At 41.4% G+C, this 18,152-nt stretch overlaps 1 protein-coding gene and 1 pseudogene across 1 annotated transcript in view; one reads left to right on the top strand and one right to left on the bottom strand.

The window, feature by feature from the left end:
- Positions 1-18,152, top strand: part of METAP1D (methionyl aminopeptidase type 1D, mitochondrial) — a 953,302-nt gene that overhangs the window by 818,183 nt on the left and 116,967 nt on the right. The gene's annotated exons all lie outside the window — the stretch shown is intronic.
- The window catches only part of LOC144825321 (zinc-regulated GTPase metalloprotein activator 1A-like), a 50,785-nt pseudogene continuing 34,549 nt past the window's right edge, over positions 1,917-18,152 (bottom strand).

Here is an 18,152-nt window from a genome sequence, read left to right as displayed (position 1 = left end):
TTGTAGCTATTGTTCCACACTTTAATTAGTTTATGCTGGGTGCCTACTAAAGTAAGGGTGAATGCCAGAAGAAAGAGCCTTTTCAATTTTGCCCTTTACCAAACGAACTGAATAATTCCAACCACTCAATGAGGAGGAATTAAAGGCTGATCAAACGTGAGTGATGAGTTTGGATAACGGGAACATAATGCATCACCAAAAGGTTCTTTGAACCACAAATGTAGGTTATACTAAAGTCGTACTGAACAAAGAAAAAGAACCATGTTGCTTGACTGATATTCCTACAGTGAAGATTTTGTAAACTTTGTAAATTCCTATGATCAATCTTATGAAATGAAGAGTACGACAACTTCTGGATACTGTAGAGTGTCTCTTTAATTGCAGCCACCAGAGGACGCGGGACAGATGACCTTTCACATACAGGAGTTCTCTGGCCTGGAGTTCTCATGATGCACTTAACATTCTCTTCGGTGCATCATCACTAGTTAAAGGGAAAGTTACAACACATCTTCTCTTCACAGAACAGCAGAGTAAAAGACGAAGAAAAGAAAAAGGAGTTAACAATTATCAGCAACTATTAACAGTGGCTAAAAATACAAAAGATAAATGACAGTGCTTAAGTTAAGCATCAAGAAAAATGAAACGTGAGGCTACAATATAGATAATAAGTGCAACATGAAACATCAGGATAAAATGTAGCCCAGAAGGCATTCTAATTAACCTGAAAGCTCCCAAAGGAGTGACGAAAGAAGTCAAAGCTCTGGAATCCTCATGTAGCAGAACCTGGTGATAGGCTGATGATAAGTCCATCACACTGAAAAAATAGTAGCATTGTTTAACTTGGCCAAGGCTTTGTTGATATTGGGTAACGGTTGTCTATCTACCCATATGCAAGTATTAAGACTTATTAAGTCTACACACATTCTAATTTGTTTACCGTTGTCCTTGGGCGGCAAAACAATTGGGGCAAACCATTCAGAGGACTCTATCTCCACTATGACTCCAGAATCAAGTAATCTGTTTAGCCCCTCTTGTAATTTTGCTATCATTAGATAAGGCACCTTTCTCACTTAATGAACTACGAGTTGTGCCTTAGATTTCAATATTATTTTATGTTTAAAACCATTAAATAGGCCTAGTTTTTATCTAAAAACAATAGGAAACTTCTTAAAAATATCTAAATCTTCACCTTGTTGTGCAACTAACATTACTTGTTCACAAGCATTAGAATTTAAAATAATACCAAGGTCCCTTTTGTGATGCCATCCAAGCGAATTGCCCCCTCTTTTGGCAATGTAGACTTTCCCTACAGTCACTCTGCCTTTAAATGTGATGGATTGGGTGGAATATCCAACTAAATCAGTGCTCTGTCCACCGTAACCCACAGGGTTGATGTTGAGGGGGGGGGAGAATGATATTGTCTTTTCCGCAGGTGGAATCCCAGATTTTGTCACTGATTAGGGTGTATTGAGAACCCAAATCAGCTAAAACAGAAAAGGCTTTGGTACCAATGCATATTTCACACCTAGGCATAGTCACTACATCCGAATCAACTCCCTCTACATCCTGTATAGTGTCAGTGCAAGAATCAGAAATGTAGTGAATAATTTGCTGGGGATATGTTGTTTCTTCATCAATGACATTTACTTTAGTATTCCTACACATGCATGCATAATGTCCCCTCTTACAACAATTTCTACAAATTACACTTCTAGCGAAACAGTTTGGATAGTTGGGACCATGACTTTGGCTGCCGCACTTGGAACACTTCATTTTGGGATTTCTGCTGAGATAAGTATTTCATTTGGGTTTTTCATTCTTTGCCGGAGTCTTGTCTTGTTTGCTTAAAGTGTTTTTAATTGCAGCTATATGTGAATCTGGGACATAGTTTCCACACTCGCTAGGAATTTGTTCAGCTATGGGCTCACATTCAGCATTTCTTTCACCCAACTTGAGGTATTTTCAATGCTTTCAATAATGCTGATAGCCTCCTTGAGATTTGGGTTCTTTGCCAGTAATTGTTTCTGAACTCCAGAGTCATTGGTGCAGCAGACTAATTGATCTCGAATAAAGGAGTCAGTCAATTGTTCAAATTCGCAGGTTTGAGCCAACAACTTGAGTCCTGCCACATAGTACCCAACCCTTTCTCCTTTAGCTTGAACTCTCATAAAGAATTTGCGCCTTTCCATAGCAACATTAATTCTAGCACCAAGGTGTTTTTGAAGCAACAGGACAGACATCTCGTCAACATCTCCAGGTTTTCCGGCTCCTCTACCAATGGGTATGGGGTCCAAACTGTCATAAATGCTCTTCCCCTCTATTCCAAGGTTATGAAGTAAAACTGCTTGCTTACTTGCAGCTGAAAATGTTGCTCCCCCTATGGTTCTTAAATACGAGTCAAAAGGGGTTTCCATATTTTCCAGGGAAGAACAGGTTCTCCACGTTCTGACAAAAAATTGTGGTGGCTGACTCATGCCACTAGACTCCATGCTAGAAATAAGGTTAAATCAACAAGCTAACACAATAAATTAATACAGTAGATTAACACAAAAAATGTCAAATAACAATCTAACATAACAAGGTAAAATAAATAATTAAAAGAAATGATGGCTTACTGTTGGTGATCATCTAAAAGTCAAAGTAATGATCTCTTCAATCTTTTTCACAAGGCAAAGTCAGGAGCCAATTGAAGCAAGGTTAAGAAGGCTCAGGAGAGTAATGTTAAAAGAAATGAGAAAAGAAGTTTAAATTGTCCAAAAGGCCACCATGAAATACCTTGAAAATGATTTTGTTAACCTGGATTCAGCGCAGTGAAAAAACGACTCTTCACAAAATGTTTAATATATATTCCAGTCTTCACAAGCAAATAGACTTAGCGCTCTAGTCTTTCCATGTGTCAAAGGAAGTGTCGTGAGAGTGCTTCCGCTTACGAGAATATGCTGACGTGCCTGCTTACATCAGCAGGGAGTCTTGCTCGAAATGAGCCGCAAGCGATGCCGTCAGCAGGGAGTCTTGCTCCGAATGATGCGCGAGCGGTGCGGTTGCAATACACAGTGAGTTCTCTTTCAAAAAGGCCTCCCGCACGTACTGTTGTTGTGGTAGAAGCCTCAATATCTATTTACTGCATTGAACATTAAGTGCAGCCAGTACGATGATATTGCTTTAACCACATTAGTGCTAAGGCAATTTCCCCTGAGTGCTGTTACTCCAGATTTCCCATTGTTCATGACGAGCTCAGCTCGTCATGAGCACACGAGCAGTGTACTGCATGACGAGCTGAGCTCGTCATGAGCATGGAAGGGGTTAAACAGTCCTGTGTCACAATAAATTAAACTGACCTTATCCGAAATATGTATCTCACCCGCCCGGGTTAGAGATTAAACTTGAAGACGATTTCGACCACCCGGTCCGAAAATCGCACATTGGGTTCACTGGTGGCTGCAAACTCGTCGCCAATATTGAAATGAAGAGTACGACAACTTCTGGATACTGTAGAGTGACTCTTTAATTGCAACCACCAGAGGACACGGGGCCGGTAATATACAGTCTCCAGTTCTCTGGCCCGGAGTTCTCATAATGCACTTAAAATTCTCTTAGGTGCATCATCACTAGTTAAAGGGAAAGTTACAACACAATCCGAATTTCAAAAGTCTTCTAGTGCCCATCAATCAGTGTTTTCATTCAGCACAAACCATCTTCCTGGCTACTAACTCTCCTTCAAGATTTAAATAGTACAGTTGACTTTCTAACAGAACATGGGAGAGATAAACACTGGATGTCCTAATCTAATACTTTCATGCAATTGCAACAACCCTCACTGCTTTGTCAGGAGCACCAAACTCTACAGTTAATTTCTGTTCGCTGGGAGGATGGCATAATATTGGAGCTTGAATAAACATCTTCTTGAGCACATTGAAAGCCCTTTCAGCTTTAGCATCTTAATGAAAACCTCAGTTTGTGATTTCTTTCTTTATAACTTGAATAATGTCACTGGGTAAGTCTGAATTTTCTTTAATGAATTGACAAGAAAAAATTGCAAAACCATGAACTGTTTGGCTTTCTATGCAACGGGTGGGAAAAGTCAGTTTATAAATAGCTGATTTGTTCTTTAGGTTTGTTGATAAACCTGAAGCATTGAACCAAAATCCAAGCTACTCGAGGTCCTCTTGGTTAAATTCATATTTCCAGCCTTAAAGGCTAAATGAAATTTCTGAATCTTGGAAAACGCTAAGTTCACATGGTGTTGATGTTCAGTAAGAGTCTTCGAGAAAATCAGAATATTATTCTGGTAACTCAGTACAAAATAACTTAGGAAATCACACAAGGCTGAATCCATGAAATGTTGGATGTTGAAAAATAGCGGAAGTATTGCACAAGTGAATGGCATTATACAATCCTAGAAAGATTACTTTCAACTCCTCATCTTCCTTCACATGCAGCTGTAACCCCTGGCTTTCCCTTACAATCCCTGACAGTACTTTTGCGGCCTCAAAGGTGGCAAAAGTAGTGTCAAGAACATTGAGGCAGCTCACTCGTTTGGTTGTTGGGGCTCCACACTCCTTGTTTAATACCCATTTTTTTGTATTACTCTAACAGTGAATAATATTCTATTATTTAATATACATGTAATAAATAATGGAGCACGAGGAGCTGGAGTAAGACTGAGTTAAATAGAAAAATACTTTTAAACATCGTGTTTGCTTGTGAGAGTTTCTGTGAGAGTGCTTGTGAGAGTTTGTGTGAGAGAAACAGTGTGCATGTGAGCGTTTGGGTTTGTACACGTGAATGTGTGTGTGTGTACGTGAATGTGAGTCAATGACAGAGTGAGATTGAGTCTCAATATTTACTTAGTCTGAGTGAGTCACAGTGACTGAGAATGAGTGAGGCAGTAACAATGACTGCAAGAGAGTGTGAGTGGACGTATGATAGTGAGAGAGTATAAGTGGGTTAGTGTAAGACTCAGTGAGAACGAGAGTGAATGAGTGAGAATGAGAGTGAATGAATGAGAATGAGTGGGAGTAGTAGTGAGTGAAAGGGTGTGACTGAAAATGAATGAACTCACTTATACTCATTCATTTTCAGTCACACCATTTCACGCAAACAAATGAATGTGAGTGAGCGAATGTAAGGGACTGTTAGTAAGAATATAGTGTTAGGCTTGTGAGTCTGCTGTTGACCTTTGCGTACTGAAGGTCATTCTTGGTTTATAGAGGCAATTATGGTAAAATACTGCCACTGGCATGCTACAGACAGGCACCTGTCACAAAATACTGGCACAGTTATACTGGAGGTATTTCTTGACATAATGGGGACCCACGGTAAAAATAATAGCCATTATTTATTAATTCAAATCTTATATAAAATCATGCACACAAAAAATGTGTCATCAATACATTACATTGTAAAACTGTTTTAAAACCAACCAGTTTAAAAGAACCTTTCCTTCAGTTTAACACAAATCTTTTTTGTAACTAATGGTAAAATCACATCTATACCGTAAGCAAAAAGTGACACTTCACTGTTTGGTGCCCCGAGGTTACATCATTTTAAAGTTCAGATTACAAAAATCAGCAACGGTTTCCATGATTAGTATGATTATTCTGGAGGATTACGTTAACTGGCTACCTCCTTGAAAATGTAGTCGCTCAACAAAGATCGGCAATGCTTTGGGAATTGAGGCAGTAGTTTGAGTCCTCTTTACATTGTCTGATGTTATTTGTGAAAAAGATCTGCTTCAGTAATACCTGCCTCTTGCTTTTCATCCCAGAAAAACAACAAATGATGTGCAATATTTATTCCTTCTCATAGTCACAGAACCTGCATCTGAAATTTGGAAATTGATAATTATGTCAGTACTGCCTTAGTTCTTTTATTGGAGACTGCAGGATCCGCATGCAAATGATTGAGAGTATCATTGACTTACATATTTGCTCTGTTAGATATAATACTTTTACGATTCCAGTTTGTAGTGCAAAGTATGTGCTTTTGGCCAAATTGGACTAAGCAGCATTACTTGTGGTTTTAAAGTTGATTTAAAAGCTGCATACGTAAGATCACTTTCTCAGAGGGACTGCACCTCCAGATCCCTTATAGACTTTGTTAGATAGGTAGCCCATGGGTTCTATGTTGGGCAGTCACTGACAGAAAACACCTTATGTCTTCTTTTATTGTGCCTTTTTTTGCTTTATTTACCAGAAAGTTGTATACCAGGAAGATCACTTTACACGCCATATCTTGGCAAACTAAGCCAAATTCTAATCGAGTTTGTGACCTCTGGGAACTCCGGGGTTGATGAAAAAGCTTTTGAAATGTGTTACACACTGTATTAATTCAAATGTTGAAGCAAAATGGCCTGGATATCCCTGATGTCCATAAAGTATTGATGGTATAAAGTTTTTCTCTTGTTACCCTCAGAATGGATGTGGCTGACGGACAGAATGAAAGACAATTACTTTTATTTGATTTGATTTAAATTACAAAAGGGCAGCACATTCACCAATATGCATAAAATACACAAGCAATTACTGATGGACTGTAAAGTTTGCGTTAAGTCTGCAGAGGGTGTGTGTGACTGTGGCTCCTCTATGCTTCATTTCAATTGTTGATATCTTGGTGTGCCTTTTTCACTAAGCCAGATGCCCAAATATTTATAGGATGCAGTGTACCTCCCGGTGAAAGGTCCAGAGTACCATACTTTCTTTTTGTTTCCAGATAATTGCCAACAATTATGACTTTTAATTTGGACTGACTTATTCAAGCTTATTTTCACAGTTGTATGTATATAATTGTTTTAAGGCCACTTGCAGCCTAAAATAAGTGTGGTCTAATATTACATTGTCATCTGCGTACTGTAACATTTGTAAGCGGTAATTCTGTATGTCTGGAGGGAATGATCTAGCTCATCCTAGAGATTCACTGATGTCAGCGGTATGAAGACTGAAAATAAGGGGAGTAAGTGTTATGAACCCCAATGTACCCCAATATAGGCCTAGGTAGTTACACAACCTTTTATCTACATCTGTCCTATGGTTCTACATAATGGGTTTGGCGCTGAATTTTTACTTAGTTAGGTGCTACATGACTGTCGTGGGGTTTTCTCTGAAAACTATCCTCATGTATTATGCATGAGGATTCTCAGTATCACAACAGGATTACCATCTTCTGCATAATAACTTTGTATAAAGTTCATCTCTATCGTCATCCTTGCCCGATATGCCCACAGTATGCTTCTAGGTAGAGTCCTTGAGGAGACCTTTTGGGTATATAAGCACTACATCGTTACTGGGAAAACTAGAGGAGAAAGACCTCCATGCTGACACTCTGATGCAAGAAACTGAGGTCCCTGCACGCAGACACTCCATCACACGCAGTGGTCTGACATCTCTTGCGGGGTGTCCATCTCGAGACCAAGACGGGGTCCTTCGCTCTACCACATCTGTTAATGGGGTTGGCTCTATCCTAAGGGGATTCTTGGCTATACACCTACATACATGCTAGGACCAACTAGTTAGGGTTTGCATCGTAGCAGTACGCATTATTACTAATATGTATATATATACCTGCATATATTCATTGTTTTAGCACTATGGTAGGATTCTACCTTTTCTTTACTCTATTGGTGCTCATAACCTTATATATCTGTTGTCTAATGGTTGTTGCAGCAAACATTTTATACTAGAATGACGCTGGTTCAATAAATACTTACTGAAAATATCCCCACCGTTTATTCTGTGTATTTCTCTGAGACAAAGTAAGCACGCGTGACTGAGCGAAAAGTACTGTACTGTTTCCACCATCCCTGAGGGGTCAGGGTTGTCATGTTTATAGTTGCCAGAAACTATATGCTCCTTGGTAAGAGGGGCTCATAGTGGCACTGTGAACTAGCTGGTCTACAGACTAACATATCTTTTGGGGGTGCCTTTAATGAGTCCCTTTGTTTATGTTGTCTAAATGCCCAGACCCTATATAGATTTGTAGGAACTACACAACACAAGTACACAGCCTTGCTTCATGCCCCTATTAGTGCTTATCATCATTGATACAGTGAGCCCCGTCCCAACTTTCACTCACACCCATGTTTCTGAATATAGTGAGATGATGGCCTGGAGTAGGCAGGATGGAATGCCTAGCTCCACCAGCTTTTTCCAGAGAATCTGACTGTCAACCTTGTCAAAAGCTGCAGTGTATTCAATATAATAAGTGAATATTGGCTGTCCTTTTTGGGCGATTGCGCGGTGAGCCAGCAAGGATATTATCACAATGTTGTCCATAGTGCTACAGTTAGATCTGTAGACTGTTTGCAAAACAAAAGGTATGCTATAGTTATGATTGGACCAGTTTTCTAGCTCCTGAAGTAAAATTGTCGCATATGCTTTGCCCTCAACATCTAACGGCGCAATTAAGCAGTAGCAGGCTGGGTCTGATCTGCTGACATTATTTTTATGGGAGGGTAAATGATTGAGTCGTGCCAAAAGTCAACAACTGTGCCTGTAAGGAATGAGGACCTGAACAGAAGGGTCAGACAGGGCTCCCAGTAGCCTATGCCAGATTTGAATCGGAGTCTTCGTATTCTTTTCACACCCGGGGCCCCACTTTCTGTTATATTGCTTACAACTAGAGCGATACTTTCTGTGTGAATTATTCAGTCACAGAATTTCAGGTCTGCCTTCATGCTCTTTTTTAAATTGGAACAGCGAGGATGTATAATTGAGTTTTCCAAAATGCAACTTTTGTTGATGTAGAGTTGTGAGATCCATCTCTCCCAATTGGCAAGAGGCACTCCATTTTCACTTTGTGAGTATTCATCCCAACATAATCTGCTGTTATATCACCAGAAAGGAGATTGATATTTAAGTTTTTAAATTTTATAGGTAATGAGCCATTAGTTTTCCGCATATTTTGCTTTTTCTACCGCAATTTTCTTTTCTAATCTTCTTTAAGTTTGTGGAGAAGGGCTGTGGCATGGAAGTCTGCTTTTCTTTCCTTGAGTTTCTTTGTAATTTGAGGAGTTGTTTTTAAAGTTCTTTAGTTCTAAAGTAAACCATTTGTTTTTGCCCGGAGACAAAATGTATGTAATGTTATCATTGTGTTTGTAATCACTTAATAGTGCATTTTGCAAGATGAAGTAATTTCCCTCCAGACTGTTGATATACCTTCTGGTGTCTCCTGCCCCAAGGTTTTATCTTTGAGTAGTCTGATGGCATTTGATGTTTTCCAATTAGTTATTTTCTCTGCATTACTTGTGGTCTATTTTATCCTCCTAAATTTGCTGTTGGCAAAGCCATTACCAGGTGGGCAAATGGAATGGCTCCTCGTAGGTTGAGGTCTAAAGTTCTTTGAGTTGGAAAATGGTCACATTCAAAGTGCTGTAAAATTGACAAATCATGACAATGGCTAAAAAGCAAAAATCGAAAGACGTACGCAATAGCGGCCCATCCCCAGCCAAAGTGGCGGGGTAGGCAGGAGGAGGGAGCTGTGGAGGGGAGAGGGTTTGAGGTACAAAATAAAAATAAAATAAAAAGCTAACCTGATCGCGGCCTAGTCCACTGCATCGCGTTCTTCCGTCTTCTGGGCACAGGCTCCCAGAATGCACTGCGGCCAATCCTGACGCTGCATGAAAGAAGTGTCAAGATTGGCCTGAGTGCTGGGACTTTGCACTCCCAGGCAGACTGGGAGCTTGTCCCTTCTTTCTCCAGCCCCAGCAACGTAGCAGGGGCTGGAGAAAGCTTACCTACGCTTGAAGGTTTGGCTGGACGGAGAAGGCTGTCCAAACCTTCATGCACAGAGAAGGGTGTGCACTACCACTCCTCCACCACAGTGTCAACCCCCTGGACCCGTTCCAAGACTTGTCAGAATCCTGGGGGCGAGTCCAGGTGGATTAAAAAAAAGATGATAAACTGATTCAAAACCGGTTTTATTATCGTTTTATTTGTGGGTGGTGGACATACGTGTAATCCAGTATTGACGCTCCACTATTAGATTGATGTGTAATGTTGCCTGCTGAAGAAAACTTACTGCATGATTTCAAAGGAAGCAACAAGAGACTAGTAAGGCATTCATCAATTTGTTTTCCCAAATGGTCTTGCCTCTGAAGATTGCTTGCTGTGAAACCAGTGGGGCTTGTGACTGCTGGATTTGTTGTTAATTTGTTGTTTTATTACGTATTGTTACGTTAAAGTCTCCGTTTATAAACACCTCTCAACCGGTGAACTTGCAAACAGTGTCTAAAGCTCTTCTAAAAAGTCCCTGACTGCATCCGTATTATGTATGTTCAAAAAAACATTAATAAGGAAAATCTTGTACGGTGTAAAATTAAAGTAAAACATTTCGATTATGACAGCTAGAGAGAATGGACAGGTCACCTCCAAAGATTTGACATTGATTTCTGTAGCAGTGGCATACTAAAGGTGATTCTTGGCATTTGCTGCACCTGTGGACAAATGCTGGTGCTGGCACATTGGAGATAACTCATGTCATAAGAGTGGGCACCCGTAGCATATGGGAGGGAAGCAACTATTACAAAATCCTTGCCCTCACATGCTAGATGTACCTTTTGACTTGGGGGTCATCTATGACATATAGGTGACATTAATGTCAAAGTTCTGGCACAGGCATATTGTATGTAATTTTTGGCATTAGGTGCATCAATGGCATTTGAGGGACACCCATGACAAAATGCTGGCCCTCACACTATGAAGGTAATGTTTAATATTTATACGGGCACCCAGAGCAAATTTTGAAACAAATTAGGTCAGCTCTAGGGGAGTGTCAGGTTTCACTTGAAAGGACTTGAACGAGAGCCCTTTCAGAGCACATGGGTTTTTAGCAAATGTATGTGAAAATTGTACTTTAAATGCACTATATAGCCCCATTTCTTTCTAAATGTTTTGGAAAAGAACCCCCTTGAACCCTCCTAGAACAGGTCTGACTCGCTCGCTTCACTCGTTCGCTACAAATCAGGGAAAGGTTTACCCACCACCATCTTCAAAGATCAAGTGAGCTCTCCATTATAGGTGGTAATATAAAACAGAAATGTGTCTGTGTTGTGTTGCTATATTAATCATTCAGTTATTCTGGAACTTTAGCAATGTAATTTATTGTGGAATTCAACACAATGCATCAGAGCACACACAATCGTTGCATCTATAATCCAACAAGGAAGTCAAAGAGAAGTGAAAGCAATAGGAACTTATTATTCGCACACAATGTGTTCCAATAGTACTGAGCCGGTGTCCTTCCAATTAAATTTTGAATAAGATCTTGAATCAAGTCTTTTCGTTCACTTTTATTTCCACTTTTCAAAACACGAAGCGCAACAGCAGCCGACATACGTTTCACCCCCTGGGCTTTTTCAAGGCTGCAGAAAGACATGTACAAAACATTTTTGTAGACTGTGACATTTTAAAGTCACAGTTAACAACAGAAATGAATAAATGCCCTCTTACTGCATGGTGTGACTATAGGCGCAAATCCACCAGGCGACTCTGCACAGAGTTAGAATCATTGATGTATGACAACCACCCATTCTGTGTGGTCATTCTGACCAATAGGTGTTTCATTGTTCTATTTTACATTGTTGTGAGTAGAAAGAGTGCAAATTGCGTGTCAAAAAGAGCCTCAAACTTAAAAACGTGTCTATTAGTTAACCCACGACTGGATTATTATTCGCCTCACCTATAGTTTGGGAACTTTTATGTCCGATTGGTGCTGGTACCGCTTTGTTATAATAGCCTCCGTATTGTTTGTTGCTGAAATGAATAGGAAGGTGATCAAACCCTGTTACGAGGTATATCTATAAAAACCTCTTTTCTGAGGCAAACCATACTATGTAAAGTCAGAGAATTCTCTTTGCACCAAAAACGTGCCATTTTGAAACTGCAACATGGTTATTAATCATACCGAGGCAAGGGCTCTTAACCAGACGCCAACACATGAAAATTGGCCTCCATATTAATTATTGCTGTACTTAACAGAACGATATACACCTTGTCATCAAGAGGTGTAGCTTATTATAACCCTTATTTCGAGCAAACAGTACTGGCATGTGACAGTAAACTCACATTACACTGAAAATGTGTCATTTAAAGCAGCGGTATGAACATTATACTTGTCAAAGCAAAGGCTTCTTACCCGAAAGGTTTACGGATGAAGTTTCACCCAAAAACGGGCAGTAGAAAAGTATTTTCGCTATGACAGTGCTTTTCAAGTGCTACTTCGCATCACTGAGGATCGATTTCATGAGCCATTAAAAAACAAGCATTGGCATAGCCAATACGTCTCGCCTTTGGGACCGTGTAAGTATACATGGACATGTCTTTTCCAGAGTATCTTACTTTTAGCACCTCTGCCTTAAATTAAAACTGCGAAGTAAAATGCTTAGGCACGTTTCAGAACGTTTTTCATCAATACCTGCACCTGTGCTGGTTTCAGAATTCGGAGGAGATATGTCAGTGTGTTATTTCTACCCATTAACTTCCCAACTCAGACAGCAGCGCTTTAACCATGGATATTTCTAAACACACTAGCCCCCCCCCCCTTCCCCATGCTCCCATCATTTACTCAGGCAATGTAAGAGTAATAGTTATTTCGCTGTCCACAGTCCAGCCTTGTTGAATGCTCTTTCACCTTAGGCTGAAGTGCACTTACGAAGAAAAAATATATACATGTTCTCCTCCAACAATTTCAATGGATCAGAATAGTAGAAATGTCTAGCTGTAGAAAGCCCAGGCACTAAGAAACATGTTAATCACCATAACATAAGAACTTCATGAGAGGGCACATCTTTTGCTTTTACCCTTGGAGACTGTATTTATTTTCAGTGAATTGGGAGTGATCGCGCTTTTCAGGGGAGGCATTAAGTACCTTGGTGAATGTGTATTGGGAAGCGATCAAATACCCACCCAGCTTACAATTGCCTGCCATGACGTGGTGAGCTGCAATGTGGATTTCAGCTTAGCACTGCTTATTGTGCCCATGCACATTCCAGTGGATCACTGAGGAAAAAGTGCATCTGTTTCTCAAGTTTGGTAGAACACGTGGATAGCAATTTAAATCTGTATATACTCTCAGTATTTGCATACCAGGGCTTCCTTTCATTAAAAGGGAGAGTGTGTCAGCACTTCTCTGTGGGGTGAATACTTTCATTAGGAGAGCACTGGCTCCAAGGAACTGCAGCTACTCTGGAATAGTCTGTTTGTTTCACGCTTTCACATGACTAATATATGGTCTATCCAAAACAGCACCAACATATAGTGTACATTACAGGAGGTTATAAAACCACAACAGGGGGCGCATTGACTGCAGTGTTTTTCTGAGACTGCATGATTTCCTATGAAGCAGGATTGTTTTGACGATTCTCCTTGTGTCTACTAGGCAGTTAAATAACTTCATTAGACGAAATTAAAATCAAGACAAGTGGAGTAATTTTTACGTAATGAGATTTACTGGTTGTCTACTTTCGTGACACTAGTCTTGATTTTACTTTCTTAATTAACCTTTCATATAGAACTTCATGTCACATCCCGTTAGTATCACTCTCTACAACACGTTTAATTGTAATACTTGTACAACATCACTTGTGATGTCATTGGAAGAAAGACTGCAAAATATGGACGTCTTTATTGAAACAACCACTACTGGAGAAACATATTTGCCTTTAATGGCAATATTTTAAAACGTTCTAATTACAGTCAGGCTGGTGGCAATGTAGATATTTACAGTAAACTCAAACTGTTAACTTTATCCGTGTACATCACCTGTTTGTTTCTTCAGACACTGAACTGGTAAAGAGTTGCTCAAGGATGTCCTTAGCCAAATTTCTACCAATGAAGACCATTCGATTTGTTCTTTCATCATCCTTCTCCCAGTTCACCAATGTCTCCTCGAGGTTGTAAAGCTCGTGTACACCTTGAACTATTACTTGCTGCGTCTTGCCCTTCAAAGACACTAGCCCTTTTAATCGTATGACTTCCATGAGGTTACCCGTCCTGTCTCTCGTGGTCTTTTCCCACAGAAGGTCTGAATTAATATATTGAGGTGTTCTTCACTGATGCTTCCTGGAACCTCAAACGTGACTGTGACAGTGCTCAGGTCCAGGCGCGCAACACCCATTGGGCTCACCGGGCTTCAGCCCCCCCCCCAGCCCCCCCCCCCCCCGACGTCTTCTTCAGTCTTCAGCCCGGGCTAATTTGACACGCACTGAAATGACTGCGCATCGGAGCCGAGAAAGTCATTTTTATGATGCTTTCTGAGAGGCCCAGCAGCCCGAGCCAGCCAGCCTCTTAGCAGTTTTAGGGAACCCCCAGCCCCCACCTCTTGTTTTCCTTTACTGGCACTGAGGTGATATCCTTGCCTGAAGGCAGGGATTTCACCTAATCACTTGATGTGTTCAGCATGGGGTGGGAGTGGGAAGATGCACACAGCAGGGGGAAAGGGACGGCCAGTGCAGGTGATGCTTTTCCTTTGTAAATTAATTTCTGCTGGCGTCATAGCCCAGGGTTTGCTGTCTGTGCACTTGTATGGATGTGTATTCCATACAAGTGCACAGACATCACACCCTGGGCTATGACGCCAGCAGGAATTAATTTACAAAGGAAATGCTTCACCTGCACTGGACATCCCTTTCCCCCTGCTGTCTGTGCACTTGTAGGGAATTCACATCCAGGGCGCTAAAACACACGCAGAAGCAGAGGAGGCCCTAGTAAGGAGAAACCAGGAAACATTTGGCCCGCACCTGTCCACACTGTGAGATTTTCGGGAGGGGCTGGATGCCAGGACACAGTGCTGCTGATCAGCCCAACGTCAAAGAGGAGAGTTCCCTCTGATTATGCAAATGTAGTGTAAGGTTGCAGAGTTCATTTTTTGGGGTGCTAGTTGGTAACTTTAGGGTTCAGGGTGGGTGTGGGTTTTAGGGTGCCAGGGAGTAATTTTAGGGTTCAGGGTGGGTTACGGATTGGGGTGCCTGGGGGTAATTTTAGGGTTCTGAGTGGGTATGGGTTTTAGGGTGCCAGGGGTAATTTTAGGGTTCAGGGTAGTAATGGGTTTTGGTGTGCCAGGGGGTAATTTTAGGGTTCAGGATCGGTATGGGTTTTGGGGGCCAGGAGGGCAATTTAGGGGTTCAGGGTGGGTGTGGGTTTTGGGGTGCCAGGGGTAATTTTACGCTTCAGGGTGGGTATGGGTTTTGGGGAACCAGGGGTAATTTTAGGGTTCAGGGTGGGCATGGGATTTGGAGTGCCAGGGGGTAATTTTAGGGTTCAGCGTGGGTATGGGTGTTGGTGTGCCAGGGGTAATTTTATGGTTTAGGGTGGTTAAGGGTTTTGGGGTGCTATGGAGTTAATTGTAGGGTTCAGGGTGGGTATGGGTTTTAGCATGTGAGGGGGGAATTTTAGGGTTCAGGGTGGGTGTGGGTTTTTGGATGTCAGGGGGGCAATTTTAGGGTTCAGGGTGGGTAGGGGTTTTGGGGTGCCAGGGGGTCATTTTAGGGTTTAGGGTGGTAATGGGTTTTGGGGTGTGAGGGGGGGACATTTTAGGTTTCAGGGTGGGTGTGGAATTTCGGGTGTCAGGGGGCAATTTTAGGGTTCAGGGTGGGTATGGGTTTTGGGGTGCCAGGGGAGAATTTAATGTTCAGCATGGGTATGGGTTTTGGGGTGCCAGGGGTAATTTTAAGGTTCAGGGTGGGTATGGGTTTTGGGGGGCAAGGGTGTAATTTTAAGGATCAGTGCGAGTATGAGTTTTGGGGCTCCAGGGGTTGATTTTAGGGTTCAGAGTGGTAATGGGTTTTGGGGTGCCAGGGGGTAATTTTAGGGTTCAGGGTGGGTATGGGTTGTGGGGTCCTAGGGGGGTAATTTTGGGGTTCAGGGTGGTAATGGATTTGAGGGGGCAAGGGTGTAATTTTAGGGATCAGTGCGGGTATGGGTTTTGGGGTGCCAGAGGTAATTTTAGGGTTCAGGGTGGGTAAGGGTTTTGGGGGGTAAGGGTGTAATTTTAGGGATCAGTGCGAGTATGCGGTTTGGGGTTCTAGGGGGATGATTTCAGGGTTCAGGGTGGTAATGGGTTTTGGGGTGCGAGGGGGTAATTTTAGGGTTGTATGTTTTCTCCGCTTGACCTGAGCATTAATCAATCCTGATTATCTGCCATTTTAGCCCCACCCCATTGATTAACATTAGCCACGTCCCTTCATTTGCCATGTTAGCCCCCCCCCGAAATTAAGACCTAGTTGCGCCCCTGCTCAGGTCTAAGTGGGACGAGTGGTCTCCAACTGCCGAAGTTTTACCTGTAAACTTGTGCTCGATAACTTGTCGAACGAATGTAGATCTAGTACATCCGAAAGGTCCATCCTTGACCTCTGCGTCTCCAGGAGCTTGACACACCCGTTGATTGACCTGACGGCGGCTTTCAACGAGTCCAGTTCTCCCTGCAGCACCAGGTCTGTTTTATTGATGAAGAGGTCGGCCAGGGCCACCTGCCTGGTCGCCTCGTTAATCAGGCCTCCGCCCTTCTCCTCGGTCGCCTGCCGCAGCCTCTACTTGGCGTCCACGACGGACACAATGCCATCCAGGTACAGCTCGCTGCCCAGCTCGGCGTCCACCCAGAAGACGGAGGCCAGGCCGGTGGTCTCCAGCAGGATGTAGTCGAAGCGGCCCTTCGTGTGCATGAGGTTCTCCATGGCCTGGACGCCGCTGTCCTTGACGGAGCAGCAGAGGCAGCCGTTGTGCAACTCCAGCCACTCCTCGTACAGCTCCCCGGCCTGGCTGACGGCCAGCGCCTTCTCCAGCACGCTGCCCTCGGCGAACTCGTTCAGGATGACGGCGATGTGCTTGTGGTGAATTGTATTCCATTACTACACCATGAATGTTCCCATTTTCAATGTGTGGATATTAAATATCAGTGAAGACAGTAAATACCTAGGCAATTGATTGGTCAAACAAGGACCTATTACAATTCATGGATATATGAAGTTACTCAGTGTACTAAACATTTAAATTAAAATATACATTTTATTCTTATAAATTCATAATAAAAACAATCTGATCCAAAATGTTGAAACATATTACTTTTGACAACATATTAACAAATATATAATATATACACAAAAATGAATGCAGTATACAAATTTCAAACATACAACATAAAAACATATAGAGATAAATTCATTGTTGCTTATTGGAGAAACGTGGCTAGATGTTTGGACAAGTTCTTATTTTTTGTCTGCGCGCGTTTCTGCACTTAAGCGCCTTCTTCAGGACAGCATCCTGAACAAACATAAATGGAAACAATGTATAACATCAATACATAAAACTAAGTACACTGAGTCAGACATGCCTCTAATAGACAACACATGATATAAACGAAACATGCAATGATAACGACAATTTTCTGTGTAAATCAGGCATGCAACTAAAAGTGCGAAAAAATAAGGAATAAAGTATATCAATGAAATAGGAATAGAACGCAGAACTGATCTAAAGAAGATAAGACCCATAGTACCAACCGAATAAAGGATGTGAATGTCAAGCTCAATAAATGTTAATAGTAGATAGTAAAAGAAAAGGACTGAAATTGCTGAAGAAGAATAAATGAAAGTTGATATAAAGATGAAACGGCTTGATATAGCACAGGCTTACCTAAAATAGGTATGCAATTGGAACCAAAAAAGAATGTTTAGACCCAAGATAACTCAATTACCTATAAAGGAAAGAGAGTAAGACAGATGGACCTTTAGACTGACCAAAATGAGAGAAGAAATGTGATATTGATATGTGATACCTGTGTACCTACTTGTAGAAACATAGATGACCATGGATATATGGAATGTCAAATATTCATTTGAAGAATAAATAATGCTGTAAATAAAAAATTAAAATAATTCTATATGGTGTGAAGATGACATCCTAGTGTTATCGTAAACTAATAGATACAAAAAAGAGAGGAAAGATTCTTCACCTAAAACCAGATCAAGATTTCTCCTATAGATGAATAAATCTGATATGATATCCAATGCACCAGGTCAACCCAGCCGGGTCCTCCAAAATGGTTCCTATCAAAGGAGGAATTCTGTGAAGGAAATATAATCTAAATTACAATTATGTTATTGTTGCCAGAAATGCAATTGATGCATATATGTATTTATAGATGTTTACCTTTCTGGCATAGGT

The sequence above is a fragment of the Lissotriton helveticus genome, chromosome 3_1 (genome assembly GCF_964261635.1).
Source record: "Lissotriton helveticus chromosome 3_1, aLisHel1.1, whole genome shotgun sequence".
In the NCBI taxonomy this organism is placed as follows: domain Eukaryota; kingdom Metazoa; phylum Chordata; class Amphibia; order Caudata; family Salamandridae; genus Lissotriton; species Lissotriton helveticus.
The sequence above is the reverse complement of the archived record's forward strand: the minus strand, read 5'-3'. Positions and strand labels throughout refer to the sequence as shown.